Raw genomic sequence first — 16,880 nt, forward strand, 5'->3', positions numbered from 1 at the left:
TGAGAGAAAGAGTAAGGACAGAGTCTTCGGTGCTGTCGCACTGAGTGCACAAGCAGAGGAGGACATAAAAATACAGGCAACGAGACTCTCCTTCTGCTTGTTTATGCAGAGATGAGCAGAAATGGGGACTGGCAGAAATGAGGACAAGAGGTCCAAGGTCAACAGAATCAAAAATCACTTGGGGTGCATGCTGGATATAGGCAGGCTGCTGCTGACCTGATCAAGAGACTTTCATGGGAATGATAAGAGACAGAAGCTAGATTCAGTAGGTTCAGAAGAAAATGGGGAATATGACAAAGTTAAGACTGTAAGTACAGCCTATATTTTTAGGGCAACAGTGGAGAAAGGAAGGAGGGAGATAGGGAACAACTTCAAAGATAATGTTCAGTTAAAGGAATGGTTTGGATTTTCATTTTATCTTTATTTTTATTCTGAACATATGTTTTTGTTTTGTTTTCAAGAGAAGAAAAGGAAGTATTACTGAAGATGGAAAGGGAGAGAAAAACAGATGAAAGAGGTGACTGTGTGATTTACGAGAGTAGCTGTGAGAACGTCAGATACTGTAAAGTAAAAAACTTGGCTTTAGAATGAAGCAACATGAAGAAACAAATAAACAAAGCCAGAATGACTACTGTAATGAGGAGTGAAGAAGTGAACTCCACTGGATTCTTCCTAGGAAGATGGTGAGGCGCAATCAGCTGGGAGTGCAGAGGGCAGGAGGAACGGAGAAGGACCTAGGAACTTGAGAATCCCAGCATCAGTGAATCCTAGCATAAATGGGAATGAATGAAAGGCTGCTGAGGGCCTAGCTAAAAGTGAAGTCCTAAAGCCTTAGTGCCGCCTTTTCTACAAGAAAATTGATTGATCACTGCAAAGAAAACTAAGACACAGTGCCTACGGTTAAGTGCTCAGTTGGAGGAAAGAAGGAAATAAGTAATTGCAGTCAAGAGGTTAGTCCTTTAGAAGACGGGCAAACAAGGTACGGTGTGTGTTGACAACTAACCTTGGATGATAGAGAAGCCTTCGCAGAGGACGTGCCACTTTATTCAGGATTTGAAGGAGGAAGTTTTAGAACACGGAAAGGAGGATTTCTAATTATAGATACAGCATATGGAAATCACAGAATCATAAGAGGAGCTGGAAACCTCAGAAAATGGTGTAAATTTGATGTGATTCTAGAATGGGGTGAGGAGAAGGGAAGGTTGACTAGTACTCTAGAAAGGTAAAACCAGTGTTTGCAATAAATTAACTTTCTTACAGTTTTTCTTCAATGATTTTGTGGTTTTAGTTATATAATAGAGTCACAGGAAAGAAGGACTCTCTGCTATCAGGAAATAGTTTATTTTTGTAGCCCAGCAGTAGAACCTGTTCAAAGGACATGTTCAAACAGGTAAGAGACACTCTACCATAGTGTTGCATATAGTTAATTAACTCCAGGATTGCGTATCAATACCTAGATAGATATAGACAGCTGGTAGACAGATAGATAGATGAATAGAGAGAGAGAGAGATGTTAGTGAGATACATTTCCTGAAACTTCTGTCATTTCTTGGTTTTCTCTTTGGAAATCATACTTACGACCACATTGCAGAGTCAGTCAAAAGAGAAGGAAAATGTTTCGTTTGGCTACAAATGGGAAGATATGTGTGTTGATACAGAGGAGACTCATTTGCAAACAAACAAAAAATGGCACAGCAGATGGCAGCAAGTGGTCTGTGCAGCAATCTATTATAGTTTGATAATCACAACGTACTAAGTGATCCTCCTTCCACGGTGCATTATTGTAGTGATCGAATGAAAAGGAACTACGAATACCGTGACTAAAAATGAATGAAGTGGATTTCAGCCTCATAGATCTAGAGATACAAAATAATAAAGGTAGGCAATCTCTGAACCACTTTTGTTAACCTGTCACGGTCTAAGTGTTCACTTTCTGGAAACTACACTGTAATCCTAACCTGACCGACCTCTTCCGTAACATTGGGTCATTTTATTCTATTCTATTCAGGAAAAGTAAATTGCCACCTCTGTATCTGTTCTCACTTTTTTTAATTTCTTTTTAATTTTATTTCAACCAGTCTTTCTTTTTGGGTTGAGGTGATTAGGTTTCTATTTTTTTTATTTATTTTAATGGAGGAACTGGAGATAAAACTCAGGACTCCATGCGCGCTAAGCACATGCTCCGCCACTGAGCTATACCCTCTCCCCCGTTTTCATTCCATTTTACTTCAGAAATGTCAACAAATTTCCTAAATTACAAGTTGAATTTGCAAAAGTTAAACTAGTTAATCTCAGGTCCCCTTATGTTGTCTCAGAAATCTTATTTTGAATTTTCACAGCAAGTATTTTCCTTGCGAAATGCAGAATTCATCTTAATCATCTACCAGTTACTACTGCTGTGTAAAAAATCCTCCAAATCTTAGCAACTTAAAACAATGATTTTATTTAACTCATCCAGGATTCTGTGAATCAGAAATTTGGGAAAGATATAGTGTGGCTGGTTCTTCTCTCTCCATACCAGGGACATCGGCTTGGAAGGATTGAATTACTAGATCTGACTGAATCATTGAACTGAATTACTAGGTCTGACTAAGAGAACTTGGGGCTGGAGTCATCTAGTGGTGCTTTGGCTCAAATATCCGAGTCTTGGGGTGGGGCTGTTGACAGGAGCACTACACACAGCCTCTCCTTTCAGCCTGGGCTTCCTCACGACGTGGTGATCTCAGTGTGCTCAGACCTCTTACATGCAGGCATGATGAAAGCTCCAGTACCTTCTCTGACCTGGCCTCCTAAATCACACAGCATCACTTCCACTGAATTCTGTGAGTTGTGAATGAGTTACTAAGACCAGTCCCACTCCTCCATGAGAGAAATGTAAAGGAATTTGCAGACGTTTCAAAACCATCACAAACAACAAGAATTAAGTCCATCTCCCCATTTTTGTTCAATGGAAATAAAGTTTCAGTCACACTAGGTAAATAAATTCTAGAGACCTGCTGGACAACACAGCGGCTATAATTAACAATGTGGTATTATACATTTCAAAATGTATTAAGAAGGGAGATCTCATGTTAAATGTTCTTGCCACAAAAACAAAACAAAACAAAAAACCTAAGGATGCAAGGGAACTTTGGGAGGTGCTGGGTTTGCCCATGACCTTGACTGTGGTGACAGTACTGCAGGTGTCTGCATATGGCCAAACACATCGAATTGTGTGCATTAAATGTGTGCAGTTCTTTCCATGTCAGTCATTCCTCAATAAGCCTTTTTTTAAAAAGCAGAAAAAGAATCCCACGATTTAAACTAGCCTCTTCAAACTAAGGAAGAATATTCACTACACAAAGAACCTTTCAGACTTGTTTAAGGCATTTGAATGTGGGCATTATATATCAAATTCTTATTTATTCTGAAAAGACAGGTAGTAGTGCTCTGATTTTACCTGGGCACCAATTAAACATTCTCAGAGAATTCAAACCTAATAAAATATACTCAACACTATACACAATAGGAAATCTCCTAATATGGCTACTGAAATTTTTCTGAGGACAATATCCCTAATGTCATTTAGAGTCATTTATACAAAAGTTCACATTAGGAATTCCTTTCAGAATCCAGTATCAAAGAAAATGTGTGTGCCTTTTAGAATCAGTATGTGTCCTTTCTGATGAGCAGTATAACTGCTTTGCATTGAAAACTTGGAAGCTCAGAGCCAAAGGTTACTCTCCAATACAAACTTCATGTTAACATATACAACTGAACACAAGCACTTCCTTCATTTTGCCCTTTTCTGATTTTCCTGGTTTTCATCTATCCCTATTTTATCGATCTTTCTGTTTATGTCCTGTATTATAAGAGATCTCAAGTCCTTTTAAGAAAGAAACAGGATATACTAAAATGGAAATAAATAAATATTACTTAACTTTAAGGTTATTTTGAACAGAATGTAATCTTTCTTTAATAATTTCAAATATTCTAACAGCTTATAATATCTTGGCATCAGTGTCATGAACACCTATTTTCTGTTAAAGTAGATTTGAAAGTTAGACGAAATTAGGTTAAATCTATATTAACATTATGGCATACCTGGGAAGAGACTTCATTTTGAAGATTCTTTAAATCCACTAAGTATTCTCCATCTGTTTTTCTCATTAAAAACCATTAGAAGGCTGGAAACTTGAGTTTTAGTAACCTCTACCCTCCATCATTCCACAAAGAAATTTATCAATTTAATTATCTGGACCTCAGTTCTTTCCTCTGTGAAGGTAGAGAGTAGTCAAGAAAATTGGGATTTGGATTTCAGATAAGTTCAGTTTGGATACTGCGGGTGGGGGCATTTATTTATGAGATGTAGGAATTTTTTATCTATATGTTTAGACCCCACAAATACTTTGAGAAAATAAAATAGGGTTAGTTTTTCAAATAATAAAAAAAATGATTAAACATACTTTTTGCATTACAATTTTTAGAATCCAAATTCACTGTTACTAGTGCTTAGTAGAAAATGTAAGATTTGCATATTCTTATTTGAGGTTATATTGTACACAGACATAAAAAAATTGTCATAAATATACCTTGTCTACAACTGACTGATGAGATTAAAAACTTCTAAGCAAATATAAAAAATTTTAGTATTTTAAAATAAATATTGGAGTCTCCTTATTATCAAAGCAAATCAGCTGATAAATTTTTATAGTTTTGACGAGTTATTCAGCAATGTGAAATGTATCTTTTTGCTTTATGTATATAAGTATATGTATATATTTCCACCTTCATTCTCTTGGATATACAGTAGGATAAAATAGTTATATTTTTAATTTAGCCAAAGCCCTTTTCTTACTGTTGTATATATAATAACTCATTTAATATTTTGAGGAATGACTTAGCATTTATTAGTCCCTTAATAGGGGAGCAGGATTTTGCTAACACCCTTCACTTCTCAGAAATCTGTAAGATTCTATTTTTATTACCTTTCAGTATTTCCTGAGTTTTGTTACTCCAATACTTATAAATATGGAATTGGGATTATATGTGCCTAAATTGCAATTATCCATGCATTTTCCACCCTTCCAGCAGATTCAGAGGCAAATGGGTTTTATGATTCATATTTGTACATAGGACATTGGTCCAAAAAAGCAAGCAATGAGTGAAGAATCTTTGCTTTCTCTACTAAGAGATCCAAAATTTTCCTATGCCAGTTAAACAAACATACAAAGATTCCTGAAATCATTTGAGTTGAAAAGTATTTGAAGTGATTTTGAGTCATCTTCCAAATCTCTTGCTCCTTGTTCTGTTCTCTTAATCCTTAAGTGGTGCAGTGTGAAACAGACTGAACCTAATGAGCAGTTATGGACCAAGCCCCATTTCACCACTGAAGCACCGAGCAAACAGAAATCTAGCCATCTGATTCAACGAGTCATAAAATCAAAATCAGAACTTTGGGAAACTCCCAAGAATGGTAAACCTTGTGTATCTGCTGTCAGAGCGAGCCTTTCATTACTACCAAATATGTTTGTGGTCTATGACGAAATGCAGTGATGAAGAACACAAACCTAATTAGACAGATGAGCCTGCTATGAATCCGGGCTCTGCCACTAGGCAGAGTGGGTGGCCATTGTCCTGACATTTAACATCTGCCATCTCAGTTTTCACAGTGAAATCAGAAGAATAAATTCTGCTTCAAACATTGGTTCTAAGGATCTAATGAGGACATATAAAAATGCTTAGAACAATGCCTGCCACATAGGGTTGTGTTCCGTAAGAAGTTCCATACATATTGATGAAAATAGCATAGAGCTGTTAAATTGTTTTTTGCTCTCCTTCTCCATATCTTATGTAGAAAAAAATATGCATGGGATTGTACCATAAAACATCATTTAATGACTCTAGTTGAATGAGTCTGACAATATATGTCACTCAATTTATAAGGACCTTAAAAGTCTTAGAGAAAAGAAATGTCACAATAACCTTCACACCACAGTGACTTCCAGTTTGGTCAAGGGGTCTATCCTGGTTTTCTTGGGGTCATTCTGGAAGACTCCTTTCATTCCCCAGGAACTTATTCATGAAAGCAGAATGTCTGGAACATACCACCTAGGACCTCTCTTCAGGATTTCATCACCATCAGCACTGGGCTAGAGCTATACTCAAACTTGCATTTGAGGCTAACTAGTAGCATCCTTTACAGATGATTTATTAGTCTGTAACATACTCCATTTTAGAAAATGCTAGATAAATATAGTATAATTTTTAAAATAAAGTTTCCGTTATCTCTGTTAAAGACGGTAATCAGAGCTAATGACTGTTTATTAACCATGACATCTTCACACATGTCAATTTTAAGTACTATTCAAATGTCTGATTTTTTTCCTAAGGTAAATACCAGGATGTTGACAAATACTTCACTAGAAATAAGCTATGCATGGAAGTAAAGAATACTCTATCTTCATTTCAACAAACAAGAATTATTTAAAGCTGGATTCTAATGAGCAATGTAGCTTTGCTAAGTGGTTTACCGACCTTGGAGCTGGGTAAACCCAACGTGAGAAACTTACCAGGCTAAGCATCCCATGACCCGAGAACCTCCCTTCTTAGAAAACAGAGTGAAAGATCATCAGGGAGGAGACCAGGAGTCAACTGCATCCTTGACAGATACTTAGTCCTCATAAGAAACACCATAGGTCATGTTGGTCTTGAACCCTGATATGAGCCAATATTCAGAAAGTTTCATTATTACTTTTCATTGATAATGTTTTCTATAACCAGATGAGGTGGCCAGAAGTGTAAAGGCACAGTATTAACTGTCCCACCAAATTTGCCAGTTTTGGGTTGACTTATTAGTGACTGATTTATGGAGCAGAGAACGGTGAATGTGATGCCAAGCTCATGGGCTACATGCTTCTATGGGTCAACTTTCTTACTTTCCAAATTTATATTGCACTGAAATGTAATCAGATGACTTTGAAATATTTTCCTTTGGTGACAACAAAACCCAGACAAAAGTTATATAGTTGTTATGATTGTGTCTTGTGAGTCCATCTTGTAAATGCCCCATTAATTCTAAACCATCAATACTATGACTAGATGACAAGAGCTTCATTTATTATTCATACATTTATTTAACGATTATCTAATTGATGCAAGGCACTGTTCTAAGGTAGATGAAAAAGTGAGCAGAATAAAGTCTCTGTATTCGTGAGTTTCTTATTCTAGAAGGAGGAGGCAGACAACAGTCATATATGCACAAATGATAAAACTTCAGAGGAAAACAAAATAGAGCCATAAGAAAACATTGAAAGCTGTTGATGCTCTAAGTAGGGTTGTCAAGGAGGCCTCTCCAAAGAGCTAGCAATTTGACTGAGACCTAAATGGTAATATAGAGTCTGACACACCAGGGAGAAGAGGGTTTCAGGCATAGAAAACCACAATTGCAAAGCCTCTGACAAATGTACATGCTTGGCTTGTCAGGAGCAGTGAGAAAGACAGTGTAACCACCACAGAATGAGAGCAGCAAAGATCCATTGGAAATGCCTCTTTCACTGTGTACATGATAAAAATCTTTGGACTATATTCCAAAGACCATAGGAAGTCTTAGGAGAGTTTTGCAGAAAGGAATAAATGACTTGATAAACACTTTAAGAAAATACCTTTGGCTGCTGATTGGAGAACGGCCTTGGTGTTTAGGGATGGGGAAGACTATGGCAGTGGAAAGATCGACAATGGAGTAGAAGTGAGAGATGATGTTGACTACACCAGTGTGGTAAAGATACTGAGAAGTAATCAGACTTGGGAAGTCATTTGAGACAGCACCAATAAGAATTATTGATGGATTATGTATGAGATGTTAGAGAAATTACATCATACAGCGTTAGGCCATAAAGTACTTGGTCACTGAACTACTTCTAGAAAGATAAAAAAAAATTTTAAAAAAACAAAAAACTTGACTTCTAGCAAGAAAAAGTACATAACCATGGATGTAACAGAGGGAGGCAGTGATGTGTTTTCTCTTTTGTTTGCATTGCTAAGAGTTAAGAAAAATTATACTTAGAGATCTCTGTGTGAACTGAGCATAGGCTAATCTGTTTAAGAGATAGCTTTCAAACCCTTCTCAAATGAAATTTACTGCTTCATTCCTCTGGTATTAACTGAAAATGCAAAATTCTCAGAACATATGTGGGAAGATATTGGATTTTCAAAGTCTAATTCTTCACTGGTTTCATCATAAAATCTAATCTCTAGATTTTCGGCCAATTAAAATGTTTTATCTTCATTTTCTCTTGAGCTTTTTGCTCTAGCAGTTGAATTCCAATAATTTTTGTATACAGTGCACACAACTGTTAGAAATGGATTTTAAAATTGGCCATTTTCAGTGAAGCATTTGACTTACATCAGGATGTGAGAAGGTCACAGATTGTCAAACATGCCAACTACTGTTAATATTTTATTGATTTTAGTGAAAATCATTTTCATCTGTGCTAAGCCTGTAGCTTATGGTGCTTCCTCAATCCAGACAGACCAGTTGAGAGCAGGGTACCATCATCCTGGTCCTTAACAGAATTGCTCTCACTTAATTGTACTTCGGTGTATAGCCATCAATCCATATTGAAGGTGATTACGAGAAACAGTCCTCTGAAATTTAGTCATATACATTTTCAGGATTTATAAAGGAGTTTGTTTATTATATCACAAGCAATCCTTTTTATGAAGTATTTCCCAGAAGATATTCTTGCCTGATCGGAATATTAAAATTGGCTGCTAATTGTATTTTTGTGAAATAAATAATTTTTTTCTTATAATTGCTATGAGTCCTGTGATTCAATTTTCCTCTTTGCATAAGCTGTTAAAAAATTCACAAGATGTTTTGGGTTACAGAGAAAATACTTAAATAATTAATTACAGTATGCATGTTACCATTTTTTCCTGATTTTTTTTTCCCCAGGTTTTATAGATTCCCTGTTAAATTTATTTTATTTTACTTTTTAAACTTCTGGGAAAAAGTCAAGATTGGAAAAACTCCTTGATCTCTCCAGATCTCAGATTTCTCATTCTAAAGCTTGAAAGTTGGGTTACAAAACTTCCAAGAGTCTTTCCTTCTGTAATTGTGAATATTCAAATAGATGAAATATGGACTTCGGCTTCAGAGATAGGGAAAGAATTTTAGTACTCCTCAAATCCCAGTACAGAAGAATCTATTCACTCTGCCCACATATAAAGCCAGCTCTGCCTTCAGAAAATGGGAAATCCATTCCTCCCCTCTCCTGCTAGGTTGCAAAGTTACACTGATTAGAACTGTAATCTTTAAGCAACGTCTTTAAGTTCTTAGAACTTACGGGGTTCCTTTAGGGGACTCCATATTTCCAGCAGTTTGTAACCTACTCATAAGTGGTTTCGTTTATAATTGAACCCAAAAAAGTGGATAAAGAGAAAAATGTTTGGGCATCTGTCATACATTTCAAGGGAGTGTTCTACTTTGGCTTGAACTATTGCCAGTTGCCTCTGTTTTCTATTTTGTGACTCCAGAAAATCATAAAAGTAAAACTATTGCCCAAACCAAATACTGACTCTCATCATGCCAAGCTACTGCAAACACAAAAAGAAAAAAAAAATAGGAGATGTAAATGAGCAAAAATTTGAAGGAAACACCGCTCGGTAAATCAAGAAGGAACTATAAAGAAATGCAGTATTTTTTAAAGCTACTTTATGCTGTGCCGATGCCAAGAGCTCGAATCGTGGCTGGCTCCAAGCTCTAACTGTATTTCACTATCATATATATTCCACTTGGGGTTTTCAAAGTGATTTGCAGACTGAAAAATGTTGGGGACGATGGCTTCTGCATCTCCCATAGTACTGCAATCAGAGGGGAACTAAGAAACTGCGGGCCAACTGCCTTCAAGAAGTGTGCCCTCTACTACGTGCCTGGTCTTTTCTGGAGACTAATTATTGTTTTAGACATCCCTGGCTTTTTCTCTGTGCCTTCTGTGAGCAGAATCTATTAAATTTCATGCCTTGGGATTTCTGCTCAACTTGTAAACTCTGTCATTAAGCCAGATCTTTTCTTTCCCTGTTTTTGTCCTAGTCCCTGTGTCCTTCCATATAAGGAGTTCCTTTAAAAGTGAATGCCACAGCAATTAGTAAAAAGATTTTTAAAAACTGTTCTCTTTCTTGGGATCACAATAAAGTAGTCAGATAAAATTTCAACTCCTGTTCCATATTTTTATTTGCCGTCTTTTCTTGCTGATTGTCCCTTATTCAAGTCCAATGTTTTCAATTCTTTCATCGTAATATCACTGCAAAAGCAATGCCAAATAGCAAACTGAAAAACTACAGCATAGATGCCTAAACACTGACTCCACACCAATTTCTATTCATCACACACTTTTACTTCGATTTCTACATAAAATCTAGTAGAAGGAGATTGTCCACGTTTTATAAGGTGTGCAAATGTGAGCAGACTCTGTGTGTGGGGTGAGGAGGGGTGTATAAAACAGCTTATTAATCCTGACTTCCAGAATTGCTCCTATTTTCGAATTGGATTGATTATAGTAGAGTTTTCTGTCAATGCTTTCTACATGAGAATCTGAGAGGAAAAAAAAATCTTAGGATAAATCTCGGCTCAAATAAAGTAAATTCAGGGAGGTTGTTTTTAATCATCTCCATATGAAACTTCAGTTTCTATCACATAAAATATTAGAACAGTGATGTTTCATATCACTAATAAATATGTAATTAACGAAGTGTAAGATTAAGAATTGAGCAAGGCATCGTTACTGTAAATAACCTAGGCTTCCAAAAAAAACCCCTGAACTTCCTACTAAGCTTATAAAATGTTTCCAAAGAACTCTACTTGGAAACCTGCATCACTCATTTCCTAACTTTGAGATAATTTGGAGATACAAGACAAATCATTTTAAATTGCATGTTGCATAGTATTCTCACCCAAAGTGGCTCTAAGATTTCTAGTTTTCTCCATTTTGCTTTTTTGTTGTAGAATTAAAATTTCAGGATTTGTATTTTAAATTCACTAAGGAATATTTTTTTTTAAATTTACCTTAACAAACGAATGCCTGTCTTGAATGTTGAATCAAAATCATCAGGGAGGTTTTATTTTTTTAATACAGATTCATAAACTAACTCCATGCACTATGATTCAGTAGATTCAGTACGTATGAGAAGGGTACAGAAATCTGGGGCTTTTATTCTATTTTTGCACTGTTAATTACATATTTCATAATATATTATATAGTTAGTTAATACATAATAATATAGTATATTAATTTTATATATAATATATTAATATCAGATATAGTAACCCTTAAGACAAAGAGCACCAAAAGAGGTAAGATATTCATAGTCATATATAAGAATGACTAAGGGTCATTCACATCAAAACCATAACAATCATAAATGTGCGTGTATCTAGTAAGAGTTTCAATATACACGAAGTAGAAATGAACAGCACTAAAAACAGAAATAGATAAAGCTACATAATCGCAGTTTTAACACCCATCTCTCACCAACTGATAGAACTAATTTTAAATATCAGCAAAGATACAGAAATTCTGAGCAACACTATCAACCATCTTAATCTAAATGACATTTATAAAACATTACACCCAACAACTGAAGAATATATTTTCTTTTCAAGTGTAGATGGCATATTCAACAAGATAGAAATTATTCTGGGAGAAAAACTGAATTAGAAGTAAATAACAATAAGATGCCTAGAAAACTCCAATAATTTGGGAGGATGAAAACAATTTTTAATTAAAATTAAGTATTAATACTTAATTAGTATTAAAATGTAAGACTTGAGCTAGAGTAGTACAGAGAAATGTGGTTTTTAAAGCTTAAATAGAAAAGACATAAAAGGTGTAAAATCAATGACCTTAAGTTCAATTTCAAAAAGTTGAAAAAAGAAGTGCAAAGGAACCTCAAAGTAAGCAGAAAACAGTCAATAAGAAAATAGGCAGACAATAGAGAAAATTAGCAAAGCCAATTTGCTGTTGGAAAGATCAACAAGATTGATAAACCGCTAGGCATAATTAAGAAAAAAAAAAAGAAAAGACACAAATCATGTTTAAACCTCAACTTTTCGAAATTCTATCAGTTGAAATATAGCCATATTTATGTTTGGATGTGAGAACTGCTCAATTAATTAATTGTGAAAGCTGTTAATTTTATGTACAAAACAATAGCTATATTGTGAACCTAGATTGACAGTTAATACAAATATTAAAAGTTCGTTAGCTAGCCATCTTTAAAAATCATTATATTCTTTTGAGCCCTAAAATACGTATGAATATTTAAATAATAAAATACAGAAAAATAAAGATTAGATTATACCTAATGCTAATGTTTGTAAATTTATTTGTTGTGCTGGTATTTATAACACTAAACAAAATAACATAAGAACTGAATTTGATGCTTAGTTTTTTAATTCAATTTGCGTTCTAAAAACTTCAAGAAAAAGTCCTATTAGAGAATTATTCATATCTTTTGAGAAAAAATTCAAAGTAGATTATCTGCTTGCCTCCTTGAAATTTTCTCATGGAAAAAAATCCCATAAAGTCATATGTCACAGTAATCATAATAAAGCCTTCAAATTATACATAATAAGGAATATAAGGATTATAAAGACAAGAGAAAAATGAGACACTACAAATGTCCTCACTAACTAAACTTTAAAACTACAGACTTCACCATAATGCTTTTTTAAAAAGGCACTCCTGAAAGTTCTGAGTGATAAAAAGTTATAAATCCTAGATGTTAATGTCAAACTTTTAAAAAGAGATCTCATGAAAGTTTTAATAATGAAATTGTAATAATGGTAAACATTCTAAATAAAATGTCAGATAAATTTTTTAACCATCTTCAGCCAAAAGACAAATTTGGTGCACTTCTAACTATAAATCTCACATTTTGATTATCCAATACTTTATTCTTAAGTTCGATATTTGCAGATACTTATTACTATATATTACATAAACAAGTTTCTTCTGTATAGCATAGGGAACTATATTCAATATCTTGTAGTAACCTATAATGAAAAGGAATATGAAAAGGAATATATGCATGTATGTGTATGACTGAAACATGATATACACCAGAAATTGACATAACATTGTAAACTGACTATACTTCAATAATAAAAAAAAAAACTTATGAAAAAACAGATATGCAACAAGGATATATTATATAGCACAGGGAATTATCACTGTTATCTTGTAATAACATAATGGAGTATAATCTATAAAAATACTGAATAACAATGCTGTACACCTGAAACTAATATAATATTGTAAATCAGCTATCCTTCAATAAAAGCATATTCTTTTAAATTCTGTTAGATTCATAGTATGGGGAGTATAGCCAATAACACTGAAATATCTTTGTATAATGACAGATGGTAACTAGCCTTGTGTTGTCCATTTTGAAATGTATAGAAATATTAAATCACTATGTTGTGCACCAGGAAATAACATAGTGTTATAGGTCAAAAACTCATAGAAAGAGAGATCAGTTTGTAGCTACCAGAGGTAGGATATTGGGAGAGGAGTAACTGGGGATGTAACATACCACATGATATAAATATAATTAACTCTGCTACATGATATAAATTAAAGTTATTAAAAGAGTAAATCCTGAAAGTTTACATCAGAAAGATAATGTTTTTCTATTTATTTAATTTTGTATCTATATGAGATGATGGATGTTCACTAAACTAACTGTGGTAATCATTTCATGACGTATGTAAGTCAAATCATTATGTGTACAACTTAAACTTATACACTGCTGTATGTCAATTATATCTCAATGAAACTAGAAGAAAAAAGTCTAAGTTAGCAATATCACTATGAATTCTGATCATGAAACTAAACTTTTTAGTGACAAATTGCACTACTTTGATAGTTACCGGTTAAGCATGTTTGTCCTTACATGACAGGTGACATTTTTAAATTTTATGACAATACTCAATGTCTGCATTTATCCTGAATATCTGCAAAGAAACACATAAAGTCAAGTCAGTATTTATTGCCTTGTGAATGGGGGAAAATTAGTGTGTTTTTCTCAATACACTCTACTCATTAGTCATTCTTAATACTTCACTTCTGGCTACCAAATGCTTGGGTATTTTCTGATACCAAGCAACTTTCCAGTTCTCTGCAGACACTAGCTGGGTGTCCTACAATGTAACACAATTTTGACACTATCCACTTGGATATAGCTTCAGATTCCACAGGTTGAGGGCTCAGTCCCGCAAGATTTCTCCCACTTCAGATGGCAATTGCAAGGCCAGGTTGTCACCTGTGCTTCCCACAGACCAGTTATAACTGGAGATCCCCACCACCCCATCCTTGACTTCAATAATGTGCTAGGACTGCTCATAGGACTCAGGAAAGCACTTTACTTAATATTACCCATTCATTATAAAGGGATACAGCTCAGGAACAGCCAGGTGGAAGAGATGTACAGGGCGGAACAGGCGTTGAGTTTCCAAGCCCTCTCTGGACACTGCACCCTCCCAGCACTTCCAAGTATTCAGCAACCTGGAAGCTCTCTGAATCCTGTCCTTCTGAGTTTTTATGATGGCTTCATTATATAAGAAGGATTAAATCCTTGGCCATTAGTGATTAAATTGATCTCCAACCTCTCCCCTCAACCCCCCGCCCCAGGGGGTAAGGGGAAAAGGGTGGGGGTCTGCTGAAAGTTCTCACCCAATCTAACCATTAGGTTGGTTCCCACAGCAATCAGCCCCCATCCAGAGGCTATTCCACCCAGCCACCAGTCACCTCATTAGCATACAAAAAGGCACTTACCACTTCTGAGATTCCAAGGGTTTTAGGAGCTGTGAGCTAGGAATCACCTTGGCTGAACATCAACATATTTATTTATTATATTACAACATCACACTTTAACTTTTTTTAAAACTTTTAACACAATTGAATTCATGTCCACTGTTCACATTGTGCAGGTGGAACCATAGGAAATTGTGCTTTCCTAAGTCTTCTTTACTTTAGGCTTTACCCATAAATTAAAGAAAAGTCACTTTAAGGGCCAAAGGACTGTGGCTTTCTGGAAGGAATTTATTTGTGGACAATGAAGTCATGGCCAGGTTAAAAAATCTATTTTTCAATATTGACAACTTGGAGGAACAACTGTTTCTCTCAAAAAATGGAATGAACTAACCGGTCATTTATGTTTATATCAGGGTCTAATGTCAAATTAAACTTACTATAGGTTTCAAAAATCCCTTGTAACACACACTGCAAACATATAAATATATATTTTATATTACATCACGCATATAGCAAGAAACAGATAAAACTTGTTGAAAAATATAAAATGTCTCAAGGCCTTCTAGAAAGGTGTACCTTAATTTTAAGGCTAAAGTAGGGTTTGACTTGATTTTACCTTGAGTATTTAACAAAGGGAAGGAGATTAGAAAACAGTTAAAGAATCAAAGAAATACGTAAGAACATCTTGTAGTATTCCACTTAATTGATAAGTAAACTTAAAGGATTCTAAAGTACTCTCAACGTCATTCTTACTGTAATGGTTGTAATTTTTCGAATTACTATCCTGTAACTTTAAAATTGAACATCTTGCTGCATTTGACCTCAGTTAGACTGCCAGCTATTTTTAAAGGCTATTCAGAAAAGTAAGCTTTTCAAATATTTTGACAGTTTTACGTCTTTTCAAATGATTAGGTTGGAGTAGATATAAGTTTTTAAAATAGAGTCAGACCAAAATTTCAAAGAGTCAGTGACCTTTTTCTCTTCCTCTATAAGCATGTGAAAAGGTCAGATTCATTAACATGACTTTAGGACTAATAGATGTGGTTTTAGTCAGGACCTCAAAGAATATCTCAGAGTAGAAGTTCTCCTTTTTTATTTTATTTTAGTTTAGTTATTTTTGCTTAGAGAACAAGTGTGGGAGACATAAAGACATAAAGTGGATTATTGAAACTTCTGAAATGACCCTCCTGTAGAAAAAAGTCAATTGAGTTTAAAAGGGAAAAGTCATTAAATCACATGAAACGATGTTGACAACGTCATATGTTTCATCAGCAAACTTCCCAGTCACGTGCATTAAGTGCATTGCCGAGTTAGACTAACATTCCTCAATGCAGCTTCCGTCATTACACCAAATGGTGAAGGACAGGTCATCGTGTTGTGAAGTTAGGAAATTTTCTCTTTACACCTCCCTTTTCAGAGCTCAATTAAATTTGGAACCCAATCCATCCCGCCCTTTGTGTCTCGGTGGCCTAGATTTGACTTTCTACCACTGAACTTTATAAAACAAAAAAGTCCCTCTTATTAATGGCTCACATTTGCTGATCTGAGATTAACTGCTTTTCACTGCAAAAGAGCATTTAGTTGATATGTATATAGATTTGTCTTTTGTATCAGAATATTTATATTTTTCCCCCATGGAAGTAATTTCAGGCTTCAGCGATTAGTAAATCTAATTTAATCCTTCTGTGATAACTATAGGAAGGGTGGAGTGAGGAGGAAGGTCTCCGAAATACATGGGCTCCCTGGGAAGACAAACAGACCCGGCCGTTACTGCTGAAAACCTCTCCTGAGGAACAAGATGCTACGATATCCACCACCAGCTTCCCAAGACCTGCAGCTCCCCCTCCCTTCCCTCCAGACTCCCAGAACTCTCCTCCCCTTTCTGGAGAGTTCTCTTCTCCCCTAATCACCCCTTATCGCCAACACATGCATATTTTCTTTTCTGGTCCATTTGACACTGTTGTAATTCACTTAGTCTTTAATTATATTTCCTACTATAATACCCCTATTACGATGACTTGGAACATAGCCCCGCGCCTCTGATATTTATGGTTCCCATTTAGCTCTGCCTCTCCGAGAGAGTCCCAG

General features: G+C 35.2%; 1 long non-coding RNA gene across 4 annotated transcripts in view; it reads right to left on the reverse strand.

The window, feature by feature from the left end:
- LOC140698284 (uncharacterized) overlaps positions 1-16,880 on the reverse strand; it is a 249,092-nt gene that overhangs the window by 76,252 nt on the left and 155,960 nt on the right. For all 4 annotated transcript variants that reach the window (XR_012075962.1, XR_012075961.1, XR_012075959.1 and 1 more), the window contains one exon: positions 13,910-13,993. This is a non-coding gene — a long non-coding RNA (uncharacterized lncRNA). The remainder of the gene's footprint in view (positions 1-13,909; positions 13,994-16,880) is intronic.

The sequence above is a fragment of the Vicugna pacos genome, chromosome 9, assembly GCF_048564905.1.
Source record: "Vicugna pacos chromosome 9, VicPac4, whole genome shotgun sequence".
In the NCBI taxonomy this organism is placed as follows: Eukaryota; Metazoa; Chordata; class Mammalia; order Artiodactyla; family Camelidae; genus Vicugna; species Vicugna pacos.